A 12988-nucleotide genomic window follows, 5' to 3' on the forward strand; every position below is an offset into this window, starting at 1 on the left:
CTATTTCTCGATCTCTGGATCATCGGAAGTCAGATACATGATCCACGATGAGCGTCGGGACACCTTGGGTGTTCTGACGTGCTGACCTGAATGTGAATTGCCTGAGGAATTTGTATCTCTGGCAGGCAATTCCTCTACCATTCACCCACTATTGGCGTTACTCAGAAAACTTGGGCCATTGCCCAAGTTGGAATGTCTTGTACGAGACATTGGTAAGGTCGCACTTGGAATACTGTGTGCAGTTCTGGTCACCCTATTATAGAAAGGATATTATTAAACTAGAAAGAGTGCAGAAAAGATTTACTAGGATGCTACCGGGACTTGATGGATTGAGTTATAAGGAGAGACTCAATAGACTGGGACTTTTTTCTCTGCAGCTTAGGAGGCTGAGGGGTGATCTTATAGAGGTCTACAAAATAATGAGGGGCAGAGACAAGGTAGATGGTCAACATCTTTTTCCAAAGGTAGGGGAGTCTAAAACTCGAGGGCATAGGTTTAAGGTGAGAGGGGAGAGATACAAAAGTGTCTAGAGGTGCAATTGTTTCACACAGAGGCTGGTGAGTGGCTGGAATAAGCTGCCAGAGTTAGTAGTAGAAGCAGGTACTATTTTGTCTTTTATAAAGCATTTAGACAGTTACATGGATAAATCGGTATAGGGCCTTATCCACTTGCCACATGGGCAATATCTGGTGACTATGTGAACCCGAGACCCTCTCCTGGATATCCTCACATAGGCCAGAACAGGGCAGGATGCAAGGCCAGCAAACAAACTGCAAAGTTAGACCTCTAAAGCCAACGGTCCACTTCAGCCCTGCGATTCCCTCCCCGCTCCCCATCTCTGAATCTGAAGTCAATCCTTCAACATACATTTACCTTTCAAGACCATTTGGTTTGTGAGCAACAGATACCAAGAAAGGAATGGAAACTTCAGAAGGCCACATCCGGTGGGATGTGGTGTACAATATGAGGTAATTCACTCTGGGCGCGTTAGTTCTCTTTTGCTTTCTTAGTTCCTCATTTTATGTTGAGCATACTGTCATTATTACTTTGCTGCATATGTGCAACATGTGTTGCTGTTGGAGACTCAGCTGTGGCTCTGACAGATACTGTCTATATATATGGGCCTTTCAGAGTATATGCAGAGTGACAACATCATTAGCAGAAAACCCAAAATGATTAATAAATAGGTTGGTACTGTGTAATTAATAAGATTTATTTAAGTCTTGCTGATCAGACTGGAAGGTCACAGAAGAGAAAAAGAAGAAAAAAAATGAAGGATTTTAAGATTCATTTGGAGAAATAATTAGAATTCACTGTGTCAAGTCACAGAATTGTTACAAAGCAGAAGGAGGCCATTGGGCCCATCAGGTCTGCACTAGTTCTCTGATTGAGCAATTAGAGACAGGCTCCTGTATTCTTCCCGTAAGTCTACATGTTCTTCCTTTTCAAATAACAGTCTAATTCCTTTTGGAATGCTTCAGTTCAACCTACCTCTACCTTACATCTTCTTCCAGTGTGACAAACATCCTTTAACCACTACTGTGTTGCCTGAAACTCAGCCAATTCCATATCCAAGTTGTTGCTGTTCCTATTATTCCACAAGATATAGCTTTTCTCACAAGTTGTGTGGCATTGTATCAAATGTCTTTTGGAAGTCCATGTACATCACATCCAGAGCATTACCCTCATCAACCCTCTCTGTTACCTCTTGAAAACGCTCTGGCAAATTAGTAAAACACAGTTTTCCTTCAGAAACCCATGCCTTAATTAACCCACATTTTCCCATGTGATTATTAATTTTGTCCCCAATTATTGTTTCTAAATGTTTCCCCATATCAAAATTAAACTGACTAGCCTGTAATCGCTGGGCTTATCATTCCGCCCTCCTTGAACAAGAGTGTAATGTTTGCAATTCTCCAATCCTTTGGCACCACCCATGTGTCTAAGGAAGGCTGAAAAATTATTTTAAGTTAATTTATTCATCACAAGTAGACTTACACTACACTGCAATGAAGTTACTGTGAAAATCCCCTAGTCGCTACACTCCTGTTCAGGTACACTGAGGGAGAATTTAGTATGGCCAATCCACCTGACCAGCACATCTTTGTGATTGTGGGAAGAAATGGGAGGACCCAGAGGAATCCCATGTAGACACAAGGAGAATGTGCAAACTCCACATAGATAGTGACCCAAGCCAGGGATCGAACCCAGGTTCCTAGTGCTGTGAGGCAGCAGTACTAACCACTGTGCCACCATGCTGCCCCATGATGACCAGTGGTTAATTATGGCTACTGCCTCTGCAATTTCCATTCTCACTTTCCTAATATCCTTAGATGCCTCTCATCTGGTCCCTGTGCCTTTCAGCTTTGAGTACACACAGCTTATCCACTTTAAACCCTTCTAATGCCTGAATTATTTGCTCATTCTCCACAGCCTGGGTAACATCGTCATCCTTGACAAAGACAGATATAGAGTATTCATTTACATGGCCCTTGCCTCCATGTGCAAATCCCCCCTTTTGCTTCCTCATCATCCCTACTCCTCCTTTTAGTACACTTTTACCATTTACATGTCTATAGAAGACTTTAGGATTCCCTTTTATTTTGGCTGCCAGTTTCTTTTCATGCTCCCTGTTTGCTTTTCTTATTTACTTTTTCATCTCCCTTCTGAACCTTCAATATTCAGCACGATTCTGAATTGTATTTTCTATTTAACATCTGTCATAAGCACATTTTTTTCCCTTATCTTAATTTTTATCTATTTTGTCATCCAAGGAGCTGTGGATCTGTTTGCCCTGCCTTTCCCTTTCGAGTAGTGTAGCTGACGAAACTATCTCTTCCTTGATGATAGCCCAATGTTCAGATACCATTTCTCCTGCCATTTATTCAGCCCAGATCCGTTCTTGTCCCATTAAAGTTGGCTTTCCCTCAGTTAATTATTCCAATTCTGGATTATCCAGATTGCTTGGAATCTCGAGGTTATTGTCAGTGAAGGATATGTGTCAATATCAGAAGTTAACTGGAACAATGAAGACCCACACAACTGATGAAAAGACTGACCAGTAATCACACTAAATATCTAGAATGGTCCAATACACCCCCTCCTTTGTAAAATCAGATAGGGTATGTCAGGTTAAGAGTTATAAAATCATAGAATCTCTACAGTGCAGAAGGGGTCCATTTGGCCCATTGAGTCTGCACTGACAAAAATCCCACCCAGGCCTTATCCCCATAATCCCAAGTATTCACCCTGCTAATCCCTCTGACACCCAGAGTCAATTTAGCACGGCCAATCAACCTAACCTACACATCTTTAGACTGTGGGAGGAAACCGGAGCCCCCAGAGGAAACCCACGAAGGCACGGGAGGCCAATATTTTACTGCTCTGCCTGTCACGTGGATCAGAATGGGTGAAGGATGGACTGTGGAAAGGATTTTACTGTTTCAGGACAAGCGAGATGGTAAAATTGAGTCTTGAGAAAACATACAAGGTCCATGCAGACAGTCACCCACAGCTGGAATTGAACCCAGGTTCTTGGCATTGTAAGGCAGCAGTGCTAACCACTGCGCCACTCATAAAAATCAAAACCATAAAAGTCAATCCATCAAAATGGCCAAGGTTTGGTGAGTAGAATCTCATTTCAATATACATCCTGACATCATGTGACACAACTCACATCAAAGAGGAAGGTTCTTTAATGAGGTCATTTGGTGACAGATGGATAAAGAGGGATACATTACAATGGGTCGCAACCATAGTCTCATTAATGCTCACGGACAGCCAGAGGCCCAACACTTCCAAAGACAAAATTGATCAATTTAGCTCTGCAGAAAAGCTGCTTGTATGAATCTAGTTATAATAGTTATTGTACTGTTGGCTCATGTGCACCTTCCTGCTAAGAAATAATTTAGTTGAGATTAAAGAGATCTCTTTGCACAATATCTTTGGGAGCCTGCTTCAAAGTCAGAGGACAAACAGTGGGCACGTAACTTAACAGGTGATTTGCTTTGATAAGAGCTCTTTGAATGAAAGAGTGTAACATTTACCAGAAACTGAAAAGTGTTTTAGTTTATTTATTAGTGTCACAAGTAGGCTTACATTAACACTGCAATGAAGTTACTGTGAAAATTCCCTAGTAACCACACTCCAGTGCCTGTACACTGAGGGAGAATTTAGCATGGACAAGGTACCTAAACCAGCACGTCTTTCAGACTGGGAGGAAACCAGAGCACCCAGAGGAAACCCACGCAGACTCTGCATAGTCAGTAACCCAAGCCAGGAATCAAACCTGGGTCCCTGGAGCTGTAAGGCAGCAGTGCTAACCACTGTGCCACTGTGTCTCCTGTGTCTTTACAGAATTGGGCGTAGGGAATAACTTTCACTACGCAATAATTGTTTTTATTACATACAAACTATCCATATACCTCAGAACTAAAGCTACAAGAGCACAGCAAGTTCTTAGAAATGTATTGTTCTGTTTTACAGAAAGCTACAATTACATTTTTCTTTATTTCCAAATGTTGTGTGGTTGCTACTTATGCACACATATATAAAATATTTCTGCAGGACATAAGGTGCTAGCACATGTTTTAGCCACCACCCTTGTAATGTTACAGTGTTGCCATTCTCTGAGCAAAACATCTCCCCATCATAGGTTTTCCTTCCATGCCTTTATTGTGGATGCCTTTCATTCATATACACCAGCATTTTAGGGTGCTTTAACATGTCTCAACGGCAAATGTTAACTTTTGGATTACCTGCAACCAGTTACTTGGTTGCGTTTTCATTTGAAGTTCAAAGGTATCCGTCCTCTTTATGGAGATTTTGGACTAATCAATGGAGTTCTTTCGTAATGAAGTGTGATATTTATTTTTGTAACTTCAGGGGTGTAATCCATCTTGCACAATGTGGGCAACAGTGAATCGACCAACATTCTGTTTGACACTCTGGTCGATATCCGTTTCAAATGGAAATTGAACAGAGGTGTAAAATGGGCTGTTGGCAGTTTTGCACTGTAGTCCAAGATATGTTTTCACCCCGCTTTGAAGGTTAGATGAGATGCATCAGACATTTAGGGGTTAAAATCCATCTTGGACGGCAGCATCAAGTGAGTGGTTTCATATTGATTGCCTACTGTTTCAGTCTTCAATAGACCTGAGTGGGCAATTGTCTATATAACAGGCAGCTGATATTTTAAACTGTGGCTCACAGCAAATTTCTGTCCCATAATTTCAGCCACATTCATTAACTAATTTCTGGTGATTTGAGTTGGTGAGCCAATCACTAAACTCACCATGGAAGATTTTTGTTAATAGTAAATTTTCCATTGCGTAATAAGGAAAAAATTATATGATAGATTATATGATAGGTGCAGCATGGTGGCACAGTGGTTAGCACTGCTGCCTCACATTGCCAGGAACCCAGGTTTGATCCCCGGCTTGGGTCACTGTGCAGAGTTTGCACATTCTCCCCATGTCTGCGTGGGTTTCCTCCTGGTGCTCCGATTTCCTCCCACAGTCCAAAGATGTGCAGGTTAGGTGGATTGGGCATGCTAAATTGCCCCTTAGTGTCAGGGGGACTAGCTACGGTAAATGCATAGGGTTATGGGGATAGGGTCTGGATGGGATTATGGTCAGTGCAGACTTGATGGGCCAAATGGTGTCTTTCTGCACTGTAGGGATTCTACGACATGCACATAAATCTCTTAATGTGCACTGAAACACATAAACCAACTCAAAGGAATAACTTTTGATTCAGTTTCTTCACACATTTTCACCTAACTGTTTTGTGAAGCTGTGTGGAGTCTGCACGTTCTCCCTGTGTCTGAGTGGGTTTCTGAAAGACGTACTGGTTAGGTGCATTGGCCATGCTAAATTCTCCCTCAATGTATCTGAACAGGCGCCGAAGTGCGGTGACTTGGGGATTTTCACAGTAACTTCATTGCACTGTGAATGTAAGCCTACTTGTGACACTAATAAATTTTTTAAAAACTTTGAACTTTGCTCAACCTTAACTATCGAACTCTACAAAAATCAGCAAATGTTTCAGGTGATTGTAAATCCCCAGCTCATTAGATGGGAATGGCCTTTCAGCCGATCATTATTAATCTGTTCAGAAAGGTTCGACGATCCCCCATTGCTTCACCCAGAGAGCAGTTCAACATGCATCTCAGTCTTTATATGAAGAAAGTCCCTGAAAGAAATCCCAAATTTTCTTTCTTTGCGCTCCTTACAAGGAATGACTGTCCCAGTGATGGGCACATTGCTCAACCTTTCTTTATTCACTCATGGGACATGGGCATCGCTGGCTGGCCAGCATTTATTGCCCATCCTTAGTCGCTCTAGGAGGACAATTGAGAGTCAACCACATTGCTGTGGCTCTGGAGTCACATGTTGGCCAGACCAGGTAAGGACGACAGATTTCCTTCCCCAAAGGACATTAGTGTACCAGATGGGTTTTCCCGACAATCAACAATAGCTTCATCAATGGATTCTTATTTCCATATTTTTTTATATTGAATTCAAATCCCACCATCTGCTGTGACGAGATTCGAACCCAGGTCCCCAGAACATTAGCTGAGTTTCTAGATTACTCGTCCAGGGATACTACAGCTAGGCCCATCCCCTCACCTTCTGCTCTGATCAAAGCATTTTACGGTTAGAAGATGACTTTGTGTGAGCTGTCACATAACGCGCAGCTCAGTGTGAGTTGGTAGATTGCAATATGGCATTCATGCTCTGAAGGGATTGCATCAAGGAAAGCTCAGAAAGGGCGTGAACAAAGAGTGCGTGACTGATGAAGGTGATGATGCTCGATACACATGTTCGCTACTTTAATCAGAAGTGTCTGCCAGTGACTAAAATTCCAACGGCATAACACTAAAAAATTTCCAGACACACAGCGTCTTTCCCATTTATATTCTTGGCACCATTCTCTGAACTAATTATCATTATATTTAACCTCACAGTGTGTTCATTTTAGGAGCCTTTCTTAGAAGGAGAAGCTCCGTTCTTTCAAAAATCGAGATACATCTCTACAATCAGTGCTTGGGTTAAAGAAGCAATGTGACACAAAGAGTCAAGGCAGGAGATTGTTCCGATGGAGAACTACAAGGCAGCAGCCTAACATAATGAAGCTGAGACATGAGACCACACATCCAAACTTCCCTCAACCTGGAAAAGAGGTGACTGAGAGATGATTCTAATGCGATACACAAGATGTTAAGAGCAAGTAGATTCAGTATTCTACTTCAAGCTAAGCCATGGCAGGAGGGCAAAGGGGCTTAAGGGAAGATGATAAATGGGAAAATCCAGTGCTTTAAGAAACAATTAGATGGCATGAAAGGGAGATTGTGTCCCTTGCTGGAGATCATGTGGTGGAATGGAGTTTCCCTGCCTCTAACCCAGAAGCTCTAGCTTCAAAAGTCCTATTCCAGGGCTAGATGGTCATGAATGCTGTGTTCATAACACGGCCACACAAGGTGGTTATTGGCAAATCCTTCCAATGCACCAAAGACAGATTGTGAGAGTAAGGGAGTCTACTTGCTTGCTGTGGGGTGGTGCCTCTCAAGCTGTAGTCTGGTGGCGGGCTAGTTTTCTGTTCCAGGAGAAAAATACCAATGGAAACAGACATAAGCCTGTTCTTCATCTGCCTTGCATGTCTTTAGTGTGGGATGGGAATGAAGAAGTGTCTCTCCCTAGATGGGTGAGTCAGGAAGAGCCAAAGACCATCAAAACGTAACTTGTGACTTCAAACACCTAACCTCAAAAATCTTTATATGTGGGCTGGGATTTTATCATTGATGGGCAGAGTGAGCCGGTAAAATCACGCAAGAGCCAGGAAATCAGGACCACGCCTGATTTCTTGGCTCTTGTATTGTACAAGATTCAGGTTTCCGATGAGATCAGCCTCTCATAGAAATGGGCAAGAGGCTGAATAAATTAAGCTAATGTATGACAATATTTATTTACATGCCTTTAGTGAGCCCGGCACTCATCACTGCCTTTATGGTCTCATCGGGAGAAGTTCTCTCTGGCGAGGAAAACGTCTGCTCCGCATGAATGGGAACAGTCGAGTTGGTCTTGCCGGTGGAACCAGAAACCATTAAGGCCCCCCAGGCCGGCTGAGGGCAAGGGAGGATGCCCCTTGGGCAGTGCCAACATGGAGGTGCCAGCCTGGCACCTTGATACTGTCAGCCTGGCACCTTGGTAATGCTCACTGACCACCTTGGCACTGCTCGGCTGGGGACATGGCCCAAGGATCTATTGGGGCAGGGCCAATTTGCGGTTATGCGGAGGAACCTAAGGAGTAGGACCTGAAACGGGTGGGACAATCAGAGGTGAGGGGGCCCACTGTGCCCTCTGCATATGATCAGACTAGAGGGAGGGAGGCCCGCTCCCGCTCTGTATCATGATTGGATTGAGGGGAGGGGAGCGCAATCAGTATGGGCAGTGAGTGTAGCTTTCCATGCAGTGTGAGGCTCGTGATCGTCCGTGGCCCCTGTGATTGTCGGAGAATGGGGGTTGGTTCAGGCTGCCTGCAACTGCAGGGACCTGACAGCTCCCTCTCTGTTTTTCAGACTTCTGCTGTTGAAATTGCGCATGTGCAGAAACAGAGGTCTGCACATGTGCAATAACTTCCTCTGCCGGCTGACTTGCGAATTAAGCCCAGCCCACTGCCTGCAGTAGCTAGAAACAGTCCAGACCATTTTTTCAATGTCTAAGTCCATATGAATGAGCGTGAAAACTCGACCCAAAAAAAAATCTGAAACTCTCCTATTTACACACTGGCTGGACATGTAGAATCAATCTCATAAAATTCCACCCATACTATCCATCAGTATCAGCACTAAGCTTATTTTGTTGATAAAAAGTGAGTGACAAGCATCTGGGCAGCACGGTGGCACAGTGATTAGCACTGCTGCCTCACAGTGCCAGTGACTTGGGTTCAATTCCTGGCTTGTGTCAATGTCTGTGTGAAGTTTGCACATTCTCCCCATGTCTGCGTGGGTGTCCTCCGGGTGCCCCGGTTTCTTCCCACAATCCAAAGATGTGCGGGTTAGGTGGATGTGCCACGCTAAATTGCCTCTTAGTGTCCTGTGACGAGGAGGGTTAGAGGGATTAAGGAGTAAGTGCATGAGGTTGTGGGGATAGGGTCAGGGGTGGGATTGTTGTCAGTGCAAACTCGATGGGCCAAATGGCCTCCTTCTGCGTTGTAAGGATTCTATGATTCTGTATAATGGACTTGTATCTGCAATTACCCGTGCGTGTGAGCTTCTGGCCTGAGGGAGTGAAAATCAGTAGGCAAGTCACATACCTTTCAGTGACAGGCTGAAGAGGACAACAGCAGAAGCCTGCAAATGGTGTCAAGGAAACGAGGTGATCGGGACATGCCGGGAGACTGAGAAAGCAATTAGACAGGCGGCGAAAAGAAAAAAGAAACCCTTTACCCATTTCATTAAAAATAAGAAAAGCCAAACACATATTCTGTATTTGCGAAATGGATCAGGAAATGCTACAGAACGCGGGAATAAACTACCCTGCAATTCAAGCTGATTGAGCACGAGATATCCATCTGTGCTTTATTTCCTGAGCTTTGTGCACTTTCCAGCTAGTAATTATACATTCTTGACAGGTACGCTGACAACTGTCGGTGAGGTGAGCAATAGAATTGGGTGATATGTGTGATCCCAGTGCCACTGCCAATAAATTTTACTCACAGATTTTCTCGGCCCTGCTTTCTGAATGTGGCAGCCTGACAGCTGAAGTTCTAGGTAGCAGAGTTTGCAGGCTTCGCCGAACTGAATTAAAGCAATTGTTCGCTGCCTTTGGGAAATGCGTCTGTTTACTGAGTACAGAACGATAGCAAAGATCAGAGAAAACACAAAGCAAAAAAAAAATTGGAGGAACAAGGGTTTAGTTTGAACTCCTGGCGAGAATGGGGCGATTCTAATCACTGAGCCTCGTGAGCAAGCCGCTTGTTGAACTTCCAACAAAAATAGGCTGGAGGGTCAGCGGAAAGCTGCAGCAGAATCAATGACCTCCAGGATGGCATGGTGGCACAGTGGTTAGCACTGCTTCCTGACAGCGCCAAGGGCCCGGGTTCAATTCCCAGCTTGGGTCACTGTCTGTGTGGGAGTCTGCGCATTCTCCCTGTGTCTGTGTAGGTAAAGTTTACTTATTAGTCACAAGTTAGGCTTATATTAACGTTCAATGAGGTTACTGTGAAATTCCCCTAGTCGCCACATTCCGGCACCTGCTCGGGTCAATGCACCTAACCAGCACGAATTTCAGGCTGTGGAAGGAAACCAGAGCACCAGGAGGAAACCCATGCAGACACGGGGAGAATGTGCAAGCTCCACACAGACAGTGACTCAGGCAGGAATCAAACCCTGGATTTCCTCCAGGCGGTCCTGTTTCCTCCCACGGTCCAAAAGACATGCTGGTTAGGTGCATTGACCGTGTTAAGTTTATTTATTATTTATTAGCGTATTATTTATAAGTAGGCTTACATGAACTCTGAAATGAAGTTACTGTGAAAATCCCTAGTTGCCACACTCCAGTGACCGTTAGAGTACATTGACAGAGAATTTAGCATGGCCAATGCAGTTAACCAGCACATCTTTCAGACTGTGGGAAGAAACCAGAGCATCCGGAGGAAACCCATGTAGGTACGGGGAGAATGTGCAAAGTCAGGCATCAAACCTGGCTCCCTGGCACTCTGAGGCAGCCAGCCTAACCACTGTGCCACTGTGCATCTTCAATTCTTCCTCAATGTATCCAAACAGATGCTGGAGTGTGGCAGCTAGGGGATTTTCATAGTAATTTCATTGCAGTGTTAATATATACCTATTTGTGACACTGGTAAATAAACTCTAGACTTCTGGGGGCCCAGTGGGATGATCTGCAGAAGCAAGCCAAGTTCTCCAGGACAGAATTCCCCTGCAATGCATGAGGGAGGAAGCCCAATGCAGGGGAGATCCCAAGTCTCATTGTGGGAGTCCCTGGTTCCTTTGAGCTGCAAGGAAATCTAAAGAGCAGAAGTATTAATGCTTATTTCATCCCTGGCTGCTGTTCTCAGCAGATTTTGTTAAATTGGGAAGTAGTCATTGCTTTATTTTAAAATGGTAGATCAGGAGCAGCACTGTGGCACAGAGCGAGGGGCTCAGGTTCAATTCCAGCCTCAGGTCACTGTCTGTGTGGAGTTTGCACATTCTCCCCATGTTTGCGTGGGTTTCCTCCAGGCGCTCCAGTTTCCTCCCAGCGTCCTAAGATGTACAAGTTAGGTTGACTGGCCGTGCTAAACTGACCCTTAGTGTCAAAGGGATTAGCAAGGTAAATGCATGTGGTTACAGCAATAAGACCTGGGTGGGGTTGTTGTCGGTGTAGGCCAAATGGGCCGAATGGCCTCCTTCTGTAGGGAGGTCCCTGTGAGGTCCCAATGAGGAATCATCTGAGATTCAGCCGCATGTTTAAAGAAGATCCCTCCAGAACGGGGAAGTTTCAAATTGCAGTCAGCCACATCAGAGCAGGAAGGGAGTGACTAAATCCCCCCGCTATCCTTGCTCCATTTTAACTATCCCCATGGCTGGGCATAACTGATGCAAAAGTGTGTGCCTGCAGTGGGAAACTGCCTTCAGTCACTATAACCTCATAAACCTTGATATAAACAACAGTATGAACACTGAGGTCAGCACCCTCGTTTTACCCTGGAAGCCGTACAGGAAGAAAATACGTGCAATATTAAAAGTGTTCGAATGGCACTCATAAACTCTCTAAATAATGTAACACTTAACACATTGTTCATGCACCTTCAGTAATTGGCTTCCATCATGGGTAAAGACAGAATAGGATATTGTTTCAGTGTCAGCTTCATTCTGAACCAATTTATCACTCCATGCTCACACTGCTTGTTTTGTGTCAGAATAACCTTGGAAACAAAGCGGGCCTTATTAATTTTAAAGCTACGTGTATACTTTGGATTTTATTTTTATGCTACAGACCTGGACACTGGAACGCACCTTTTAATCAGATTCCAATATTCGAAACACCTTTGAGGTCAGGGGAACCAAGAGAATCTCAGAGGTACATTATGCCAGCACTGGGGTTTAGGGTCAGTCCCAGCAGAACGGCATTGTTATTGAGATAGTCTCTGTAGTTCTTAAACAGTTACAGTAAAGGAGACACAATATTGATATTATTACCTCGTCCTATCAGTTTTAGCAAATAAATCATGCAAGCCACAGACTGGAAATCTTTTCCAAGGTTATAGAGTTAATCTCAAATGTAATGAGCATTGGGCCATCAGTTATTCTGTCTGGATTATCACAGGTTATTTTATGTCGGGCAAAGATCTCTTCACGCTTTTATGTTTCACAAGCATTTATAATTTAAACCTGTTGAGAGAGAATGCGTTAGTTTTTAAGTTTATATGTCACAAGTAGGCTTCATTAACATTGCAATGAAGTGACTCTGAAAATCCCACAGTTACCACACTCCAGTGCCTGTTCAGGCACACTGAGGGAGAATTTAGCATGTCCAACGCACCTAACCACATCTCTCGGACTGTGGGAGGAAACCCACACAGACATGGGGAGAAAGTGCAGACTCTGCACAGACAGTGACTCAAGTCAGGAATCAAACCCGGGTCGCCTGTTGAGGTACCTCAGCATTGAAGCACTCTTGCGCCCACCTGCCCACCGGCCATCTCTCCCAATGGTGCTGCTGACCTGACATCCCCTGCAGACCCTCTAAATGACCAATCAGCCACCCTTTGTTCTTAATGTTTATTTATTTATTGATGTCACAAGTAGACTCACATTAACACTGCACTGAAGTTACAGTGAAATTCCCTTGGTCTCCACACTCTGGTGCCCGTGCGTGTACACTAAGGGAGAATTGAGCATGGCCAATGCACATCTTTCAGACTGTGGGAGAACCCAGAGGAAACCCACGCAGAGACAGGGAGAACGTGAGCCTCCACACAGTGG

The sequence above is a fragment of the Carcharhinus amblyrhynchos genome, chromosome 3 (assembly GCF_965287045.1).
Source record: "Carcharhinus amblyrhynchos chromosome 3, sCarAmb.v2.hapA, whole genome shotgun sequence".
Taxonomy (NCBI): Eukaryota; Metazoa; Chordata; class Chondrichthyes; order Carcharhiniformes; family Carcharhinidae; genus Carcharhinus; species Carcharhinus amblyrhynchos.